Genomic DNA, 11,079 nt, shown 5'->3' with positions numbered 1-11,079 from the left:
CCGCGCTTCTGACTGTACCCAGTGCTTGTATAAATAAATAAATAAATCTTAAAAAAAAAAAAAAAGAGCTGGGGCACAGGCCAGAGGTGTGGGGGGTGAGAGGATTCACCAGAGACAGAGTGGGGAACAGAACAAACTGAAATACACTGCTGAGGGGAGCAGGGAGCAAAGCAAGAGAGGTCTGCTGCGCCATGTGGGTTGCTCCCTGGCCAGTCAGGAGATCAAACTTGTGCTGCAAAGGCTGCGGACAGCTTCATAGGTTGCCTCTTAACCCCTTGTGCCACCAGGGAGGCCCAAAGGGAAAAAATCTTAAGCCATAGTGAAAGGACATATTACCCAAATCCAAAAAGTGATTCAAATACCTTCTGATCTTGTGTCATGAATTTTGGAGGTGAGAAAGCAATTAAACAAAATAGTGAAAATGCTGAAGAATGAAATCCCTGTCAAACTACAATTTTATATCCAACAAACATGTTCTTTAAATATGATGGTAAAGACAAATCTCAGATAAAGGAAAACAATGATGATCAGTTACTACTTGACTTGCTGTTGAGAAATCCTAATGTAAATTCTTTCGATGAAAAAGAAATGTCATACCAGGTAGAAATTCAAAACTTCAGGGAGGAATGAAGCAGTGGAAATGATAACAAGATTTTTTTATATAAACTATCCTAGGAAATCTTCAAAACAACTTCTAAAACTAAAAAGTTAAGTTTTTAAATCACAAATCAATGGGATTATTACGTAGAGCCCACCAGATATAAAAATTAAGATTAAATTGTATGAATGTACCACAGCACACAGTTCATTAAACAAAAATATGCAACAAAGATGAATTTTAAAAGCAATGACAATACAGGAAGCAAAACAGCACAAGAAAGAAGGAAATAAGGAACTGGAACAGGGGGCTGAATGGAAATGAGAAACATATTACTGGACCCTGGAAGAAAGACTACCTTGTGTTGAAAAGCAGGAAACTTAGCCATATTGTGTTCTGCCAGTGGGTGGAAAGCAGAACTTGTAATCAAAGAACTTGAATATTTAACTGAGTAGAAAGTAGATCTTGCAATCAATGAATTTGAATATTTAGCTAAGATTTCCAAGCAAAGCAAGGAAGATGTGACCTCATTTCTCCTTGCAGTTTGTAGCAAAAGGCTAGAGGAAAAAGATAAATTTGAGCAATGAACTGCGAAGCAAAAAGGAACCAACACTTGATGATTTGGAAAATTCTGTCTTTCCAGATAATATGTTCTGGAAACAGGGCCAAAGGTATAACTGAGAGACTATTTTCTAAAGTTCCATGTCTAACTCATGGATCCAATCAACCTTCTCAGCAAAAATCAAGTATAGAAATGGGTTATCCAGGAAGGACCCATGTAGAAAGCTAGTAATTAAAGGTATAAATCCATGCTTGTGAGATTCAAAGATTTTTGAGAACTTTATACCAACAGAAATATTGCCAGTCTGGACCAACAAAGACGAAGGATGAAATGAAGGAAGAATGTTCTGAGGGCAGAACTATGACCCCAAACCCAGAGAAAGCAGAGTTGTCATTGTGGAAGGCAGCAATGGCAACACATCCAGACAAAGAGGATAATTCTCAGCTTCATAGCCCAGTGAAAATTGCCTTGAACAGTTGAGAACTTTCTCTGTTGTATCACTTTTGTAATAGGAGTATTTTATCCTATGCTTGTCCCAACTTTATAATTTAGAAGCAGAGAACCTATTTTCTAGTTTCATGACTTTGTGTATGGAAAGGAATTTTGGCTCAGAATGGATCATACCAAGAGTCTCACCTAACTCTGGTTTAGACCTCTTAGATAAATAATATTTATTGAGTGAATAATATTTAGATGAGGTTTTGGATTTAGAGTTAATGCTGGAATAGTTTAAGACTTTGGGCCTCGGAGCAACCCACATGGCGAGCAGACCTCTCCTGTCTCGCCTGTGCTCCCCTTAGCAGTGTATTTCATCAGTCTGCCTGTTCTGTTCCCTGCTCTATCTCTGGTGAATTCTGTCACCCTCCCGCACATCTGGCCTGTACCCCAGCTCTTTATAAATAAAATAAATCTTTTAAAAAAAAGACTTTAGTGGATCTTAGTTTGGATGGGGTGAATATATTTGCACATTGCCAACTTTAATTTTAGGGTACTGGGTTGAATAATGTACACATCAAAGGAAAAAATCATGTTCACCTGGAACCTATGAATGTGATCTTATTTAAAAAAAAGTGTCTTTGCAGGTCTAATGAAGTTAAGATGAGGTCATACTGGAATAGAGCAATCCCTACCCCAATTTATGGTGTACTTATAGAAAGAGTAACATTTCGAATCATACTAATGGAGACAAAGGCAGAGGTTGGAATTAGGCTACCACAAAGTAAGAGACACCAAAGATGGCCTATAGTCACCAAAAGCCAAAGGGGTCAAACAGGGATTTTTCCCTTTGGAGGGAACATAGCTCTGCCAACAAATTAATCTCAGACTTCTGATTTTCTGAACTCTTAGAGAATAAATTTCTGTTTCAATCTATTCAGTTTATGGGAATTTGTCATAGCCACCTCAGTAAACTAATACACTCTGTGAGACCAATTTATTGAATGACCTGGACTAATGGATGTATAAGGGTCATTAATGAAATAGCTAATACAGGAAAAAAGAAAATCATTATTATTACTGACTCATAGTTTCATATTCATTACAATGTTTAGGAGTTACACAATTAAAATAAACAGGAATATTTTTAAATGTTTTATGCTATAGGATCAATACACAAATAATTACCATCTGCCAATAAAATACAATTATATAGTGTGAGAATAATAAATAACAATACAAAGAAATATTTCTGAGCAGCAGCTAAAAACTTTAAAGTACTTCAAGTTAAGTTTTTGAAGTAATAAATGCAGGTCCATTGTCCTTTGTATTAGAACAGACTATAGACTGGGTGACTTAAACAACAAACATTTAATTTTAGAGTTCTGATGGCCAGAAAGTCCAAGATCAGAGCAGCAGCTCTTTAAGTTCTTGGTAAGAGTTCACTTCTGGTTTGCAGAAAGAGGCCTTTTTGCTGTGCCCTCACATGGCGAAGAGAGAGTGCTCTGTTCCCTTCATCCTGTTTATAAGGTCACCAAACCCACCTTACAGCCTCAACCCTCATGACCTCACTCAAGCCCAATTACCTCCCAAAGACCCCATGTGGAAATACCATCACGTTGGGGATTAGGCTTCAATATGAACTTGGAGGTTTCACAAGCATTCAGTTTACTTCACCCTTTATGAAAAAACAAAAAATATATAAAATTTAATGAAGGAAAGAGAAAAAATAAATGGATTGCTAATGAAATTATAATCAAAATTCTAAAACAGATTTTCAAAATATCTTTCAAAACATGCTAAAAAGGTAAAAAGAATGTCTCCAAACAATTCTTTGGAGAAAAAGACATCTGTCATTTATCTAGAATCACCCTAAGCCTGCTTGGGAGGTCAGTAGAACCACCTTCTAATAAAAAACAGCAGGGAGACACAGAAACACATATTATCTACCAACCTCTATAGTCTTATCACACAGTGAATTTCATCACCTATGTGCATGGAATCCTTGGATTCCAAGGATCTGAATTCTTCTTGGAAACAGTTTAAATGGACACTATTACCTATAAAACTCTACGGTCATTCCTTTATAGTAAGTGACTGAGGAAAGTATCAAGCAAATGAGGGATTAATTATAGATCCAAGGGAAAGTCCGAATTAATAAATCAGGAAAAAAATCTAGAATTCTGTAAGCAAAGTCAACATCTTTTAACAGCTGAGTTTCAGCTGTAGTGTGAGGAGTTGCCTGTGCCTCCCTACATATCTGAAGCAAGGTTTACTTTGGCAAGGCCATTTAACTGAGGTTAGTTCCCTCCTGAAGAATAGAAATGAGGAAATGGAGATACTGTATTTGTCAGGTGAACAGAGTTAATACAGAAAAACAAATCAAAAGATCTTCACACTCAGTAAATTCCCTTCTCAATAACAAAAATAACCACATTTTTAGATTCTCCCCTTACCTTTAGTAAATATAATACTGATATTGTATCAACTTGCAAAAATGATTTCTAACAGCTTATGTACAATGCCATTCATTATCCAACATCATTTCCACCATTAAATAACATTCAATCAAAATCACTTTGACAAATGTAAACACTCAATGTTTGCCGATGAGGAACCTGGGAAGAAACAAAGAAACTTATTCAAGGTCCATGTTGACTCAGTAGCAAACTCACATGGGAATGGAAAGTTTCTGGAGTGGTGCATTTTGCTTGGACAAGGAAACCACACAGAATTATCTCCATTTGAAAATGATTCATGCATGCCAGTCTACCACAGATGACTACCAGACCTATTTTATTTGTTTCTTCTTACTTCAACTTGTTGTTCTCATTATGTGAAAGTCATGAGTCTTTTTTTAATTATGTCTTATATTCTAAAGCCAAAAGATAAATTGGAGAGTGAAACTGTCACACTTAGGCTTTTGAATTCTAGCACTCCCCTTACCAACCCCCCTCACCACTCCCTTTCATAAGCAAAGGATGAAGTCAGAGGAGGAAGATAAATATGGAATGATGCCACCAATATGGGGAATACAGAGAAACTAAACTAGAAATCAGATAAAGACAAGGTTAAAAACTAACCCTTGAGATCTGACTGCAGATAGACACCAAGAGGGGAGAGAGGGTAAGAACAAAAAAAGGGAAGAAATCACAATGGACTGTGGTGGTGGACAATGGGTAATTTGGTGGTGGATGCACTACTGTGGCAATACCTAATGGGGGTATCCAAATATTACCTCAATTAAAAATTAACTCATTTTAGGGGCCCCCCTGGTGGTGCAAGAGGTTAAATACATCACTGTGAAGTGATCCACAGGCACAGCAGCACAAGTTCGATCCCGGCCAGGAAGGTGACCCACAAGGCACAGCAGACCTCTCCTGACTTGCCCATCACTTCCCTTAGCAGTGTATTTCAGTACATCTGCCTGTTCTGCTAACCACTCTGTCTCTGGTGAATCCTTTCACCCCGCATCTCTGGCCTGCACACCAGCTCTTGTATGCATAAATAATTTTTTTTTAATTTAAAAAAAAAGAAAAATCAGTAGAGTGTTAATCAGACCCTGGATGTAGGGGGTATGGTTGCTGATGCTGTGGCTGACCTGGACTTGGGAGAGGTGTAGAATAGAGAGTGCTAGGCCAGTGGTGGGAGAAGAAGGCAGCTAATCACTTATAAATGGCAGAAGCAGGACCCAAAGGCTAAATTTCAGGAAGCTGAGCAAGTGCTGTGGTTTTCATGGGCTTCTTCTTCATAAAGCATAGTGTGTAAAGGTTGCCATAAAGAGCAAACGAGTGAAATAATTTATACATTACAGTGGTTGAAATGGAAATTGTGCTGTGAGGCCCAGGCTCTCTGAAAACACTTTGAAGACACGCAAGGATATTGTAGCCCTTCTTCCTGTTTCTGAAGGAGCTCCCTCAGTACACCACCCCTCCTGACCTCTAGCTGGGGTGAACGGCTCCAGAAAGCAGAGTACTCAAATACGTGGACACCAATCCGCAGGAACTTCAAAAAACTGATCAGGAACAATATGGAGAGGGGAAGATAAGAAGGGCTGCCCCAGGAAAGAAGACATCTAGTCTGCAGCAGAGAAAAAATGTTGAAGTAAAAACAAAAAAGAACAAACAGAAAATGCCCAGAAATAGAGATGGTGGCAGCACCAGGGAGATGCCTCAGCCTCCTGGGGAGAAAAGGCTCCAGCAGATCCTGCTGTTGCTAATGAGGAAACATTCAAGAACAGAGTTGAAGTTAAAGTAAAAATTCCTGAAGAACTAAAACCATGCCTTGTGGATGACTGTGATTTAATTACTCAGCCAAAACAGCTCCTTTATCTTCCTGCCAAGAAGAATATGGATTCCATTCTAGAGGATTATGCAAATTATGAGAAATCTCAAGGAAACACAGATAACGAGGAGTGTGTTGTGAATGAAGTGGTGATATAAAGTTTAAAAAGAACACATACTTCAACATCTTGCTGGGTGCTCAGCCTCTCTACAAGCAGGAGGGGCACAATACCTGAGGGCCCGGTGGCCCACGGGGACAAGCCCAGGTTCCAGGTGCACCCACCTGCTGAGATTGTTTGCGCGAATCAGAGCAATGTTGGCCTACACACTCTGGGTGAGAGGAACTTTGCTTTATTACTGAATTATCTTCATGATTTCCTAAAATACCTGGTAAAGAATTCCTCACCTCTCATTCAGGGCCGGCAATTATGACAGGGTCCCTTGAAAGCGTGTGAGGTACCCTCACTCACGTCCAGATCTCTGTAAACACATTTTGTCCTTGGTCCTTCTCTTGTACAAATGATGTGCTCTGAAAATGTTAGTGTATGACAGAATCGATGTTTGTTTTCTGTTTGATTTTTAACAGAGAAAATAAAAGGGGTTACAGCTCCTTTTCTCTGATTTTTTTTTTTCATTGCAAATTTGTTACCAGTGTAGTGAGTGATGGACAACAGAGAGACACGTTGTCCTGTTCCATTGCCTCGCTGACAAAGCTGTCTTTGAATGCTGCTGGTTCTTTTCCTTTGACACTACACGCTTTTATGCTGTGGGTCCAGGCTGGATGACAAGTGCTCCGAAGGCTGGTGCCAGAGGTCAGCTCAGTGTCTGTAACTGAACACACGCTCCCATCTGTGCTCCTTTGTCTTTTTGGTGCTTGAAATAAAGAGCCCACCCTTGCAAGTCCTCCATGTGTTGTTCTATAGGCATCTCCTCTCACTCAGGTTGTTGAAGATTGCTGCCTTGTCTCCCAGTTTTTGTACTTGTGTCTGATGCACATTTTAGCACGATAACACAATGTATTGTGTAGCTATGGCTTTGTGGAAAAGTCAATCTTTCAGGAATTGTTTTTCAGATCTTCAATACGTTTTTCTTTAGGCTTCAAAAAATAAGAAAGTCTTAATCATATTTGACACTCCCGCCCCTAAACTTAATGCACGTAGCTTTCCTTTTAGTTAGGCTAATCGCTCTGTGTTTTATCTGTCTGTCTGTCTACGCATCTATATAACGAGGGTGGTCACAGGAATGAGAAGTTGGAATGGAGACATATTTAGCACTTTCTGGGTATATATTTTCTGACAGTTATTGTCATAAATGCTAAGTTTGTGTTAACTAGTCTGTCTCACAGTTGAGGAAGATAGGAGATAATATTTTAAAATATTTTAAATAAAATGAATCTGCATTGTAAAAGTAATGCAAATTATATATTTACCAGATAGGAAGTTTTTACTTAGACAGTGTTACCACTATTATCAAATTAAAGAGCTTACATTAGAAGAGAAGTTTTGATAACAAAAACATTGATAAGGAGCCTTAAGGGACCAGGAAGTGACAATTAAGCCAGAAAAGATACTTTTTGTATTTGACTTGTTTACTTATTTTTTTAATTTTCTCTCTCTCTTTTTTTTTTTTTTTTTTGGTATTTTCTTCCTCCAAAGTCAAACAACCAATAAATAAATAAAATTGGGCAAGTGATACTGGAGGACAATTTACTGATTCTTAGAAAGTTCCTCTGAACAGAATACTCCCCAAGCCTTGACACAAATGTGGCCGTTAGAATTTTTTTCCTTGAAGTTAAGTCACCCCAGGGAAGATGACCTGCTGATAGGCTTTTACCTTAATATAACTTATTTTGCCATATCTTTTCAAGTATAACAACCAGCTAAGAAAGCCAGATTCCAAAATTGCACAAAACATTTCAGAGACTGGAGTTTAGATTAGGGAAACAGAAGTGTAGGTCATATTGAGTAAGCCCTGTAACTGAGGATAAGTTGTTTGAGCACTCCCTAACTGCTTCCCTCATCTGTAAATGAAAGATAATAAAAATACCCATCTCCCAGGCCTTCCTAGTGGCCGAGGGGTTAAGTCTCAGCACTCCATCACAAAGGCCTGAGTTCTATACTAGCCGGGTTGCTAACCCACATGGTGCAGCAGACTCTCCTGTATTGCATACTGTTCCCCTTAACAGTTTAATTCAGCAAATCCTCCTATTCTGCTCCCCACTCTGTCTCTGGTGAATCCTTGCATCCCCTGCACCTCTGACCTACATGCCAGTTCTTCTATGCAAAAATAAATAAAATCTTTAGGGCCTCCCCGGTGGCACAGTGGTTGAGCACTGGGTTGCGAAGCTGCCAGCAGCCTCTGCAGCGCCAGTTCGATTCCCCGGCTGCTCCCCAGCCACCAGAGGAGGGTCCCACATGGCGCGCAGACCCCTCCTGCCGCCCGCTGCTCCCCTCAGCAGTGAACTTCCGTCCTTCTGGCTGATCTGCTCCCTGCTCTGGCTCTGGTGAATTCTCTCACCCTCCCGCGCTTCTGACTGTACCCAGTGCTTGTATAAATAAATAAATCTTTTTAAAAAAGAAAATAAATAAATAAATAAATAAAATCTTTTTTAAAAAGTGCCCATCTCCCTCCAATGTTGAATGGATTGACTTGTTAACATGCACAGCATTTGTGACAATAGCTGTCAGAAACTGCAAGGGTGAAATATTTGTCCTCCACATAACTCTGCTCCCCAACTTCTCTCATTCCTGGAAGCACCCCCTTAATGCACTGCTGCTTTCCTCACAAGTTTATTGATGATTTTGTCTTGGGAGAATGTTGGATGCTTAAATAAAAACCAAATACAATGTTTTTCACTTATCTTTAGCAAAACACTCTATCTTTGAAAAAGAACAGGTTACAGTGAGTCTCACCAAAGTTTTTAATATGAGATGAAGGTATCACCAAATGTTATGTCAATTTTAAACTAATTTATGCACTTTCCCCCCCTAAAATACCTGTACTAAAAAAATATGAGTTTCTCATCTTCTTTTAAAGTTTGATATTTTAAGTTAGGGGAATATATGTTGTGAACTATTTCTAAACTGTTTTGTTTCATATGATTTTCCTTTAGAAATCAATTTTTTCTCCTTTTTGAGTTTCATTGAAAAATTTATAGGTCAGTTGAACTGATTTCACAAAACTCTCAGGATGCATCTAGTGATCATACTTTATGGTTAGCAAAGAGGTAACTGTCTCTGGTGACTTGGATTTTGCTTCTAGGTAATTCATGTATATGGTACAGAGACTGGGCATTTCCAGACAGAAATATTCTGAGGAGAGTGTCTTTGTCTGTGTCTCAGGATCAGCTATAATTTACTCTCTTCAGAAGGATGAATTCTTTATTTATGGACTCAGAGTAAGACAACCAAAGAATGTAAAAGTAAGCTGCCAATTCGAACGTTGTATTTGTTAACTCATTCTGAGCTCAATTTTTATTAAAGAAAAAATGTTTTTTAGTAAAACATTTCTATATTTAGTATATATATGTATTATATATATTGAATCTATGCTATGGTGTTGGTGAAAGAATAATCCAAATGGAATCAAACATTGATCCTTCTCTCAAGAAATATAATAAAATGTGTGTGAAAACACAAATATGATAAGATAGAAAATAGTGCCTAACACTGAATATGAATAGAGCATCATGGAAGTTTAACAGAAGTACAAATATGATGTAAACTGTGTTATTTCCACATTTCATATCCAGAATGAAAGCATCAATATAGAATATTTTAGAGATAAGGTACTAAGAGAAAATAATGTCTAAGAAAAAAGGAAAATCAGAGTAAATACATGGTTAATCCAGGCTAAAAATACCTATGATTTAATTTTTTTAAATGATGGGTTTATTGTGGGAAATAAACATGAGCTTATTCTGCCTCTCATTTTTATTTTGTAGCTCTGATAAGTTGATACCAAGGACATGTATACAGTGAGCAGTCTTCCAAATGTTTCTAATTTTACCTGGTAACATACTATTCCCTAACCCACCTTGGTTAGGAATGAGAGAAGGAGAGCAAAGTCTAAAATGCAATATATATCCTTCTTCTGTCTCTATCCACTGCCTTCATAGAGCATGTGCTACATACCTTTGAAAATCTGTTGTCATATGTACCTATAGAAACTATTCCATCAAAATCAGCAAATAATTGCCAGATGAGTTGTAATTTCCACTAGTGCCAGACCATGCTGACCACCATTATTTCCCAAGGTTAGCACAGGGCAGGTCATCAGAAATACATGCTGTGAATTAGACTCATTGTTCAAGGTCAGCCAGTATTTAGGAGATAATTTCATTATTTTAGTAATTATTTTAGTCATGATTGCAATAATGATCTCAAAAAGCTATAAAACATTTGTTTTAGGAAAGGAAGGATGTAAGAACAAGCAAGGGAGATGAAATAACTTTGGACTGATTCATGGAAGAAAAATTCTGAATATAATTATTTGTATTTGTTTTAAACTCAAACAACGGGAATGAAACAAAGCTTTAGAATAAGCAATCTTATTGTTTTAGAATAGTTCATAAAAAATTGCAGTTCAACAGCCAAACATTTATCTGTCTGCACCTTATGTGAATAATTAAAATATTTTTGAAGCCAACAACAAACAAACACATAAAACCAGTTCTAATGGAAACAGCTTTTCTCTGATACCACAAAAACATAGAAATAATAACTCAAGTAATGGAAAAGTTTGAAAATTCCCCAAAAGATAATGGACACACTCATTCAGCCCAGACTTACTTTGACATTTGTAGGAATAAATCTGAAGCATCTACTCTAATGTACCATTAAACTTTTATCAGATCATAGTCAGAGTGCATGAGAATTACAACTCATTTTAGCTGAATAATGTATGCTACAATGTATATCGTTTGTGTTAAGGTAGCAATCATCACTTGGCTAATGTACTTCAGTGGACCAGGGCATTAGCCCATTTTGAACTTAAGCACTAATATCTTGATAACAGAAGAGAAATGTTTTTAACACTTTGAAAATGCAGCAGAAGCATATACATGTGGGTCATCTTAGCTTCCGTTTTTCAGGCATTAGAATTGCACCACTCACCATTTAATATGTTCAATGAGTTGTTCAAATGAGCTAGATGAGTCTGAAGCAACTTTTCTGGATTTTTTTTTTTGAATGTTCTTTAGT

General features: G+C 37.7%; 1 pseudogene across 1 annotated transcript; it reads left to right on the top strand.

The window, feature by feature from the left end:
- Positions 1-471: 471 nt before the first annotated feature.
- Positions 472-6,310, top strand: LOC311184145 (mortality factor 4-like protein 1; annotated as a pseudogene). The gene is made up of 3 exons: positions 472-600; positions 5,278-5,426; positions 5,541-6,310. The product of its transcript is annotated as a mortality factor 4-like protein 1 (transcript).
- Positions 6,311-11,079: the final 4,769 nt, after the last annotated feature.

This window comes from Talpa europaea, assembly GCF_964194135.1.
Source record: "Talpa europaea genome assembly, chromosome: 14".
Classification (NCBI taxonomy): Eukaryota; Metazoa; Chordata; class Mammalia; order Eulipotyphla; family Talpidae; genus Talpa; species Talpa europaea.
This window is presented reverse-complemented; position numbering and strand designations above follow the sequence as displayed.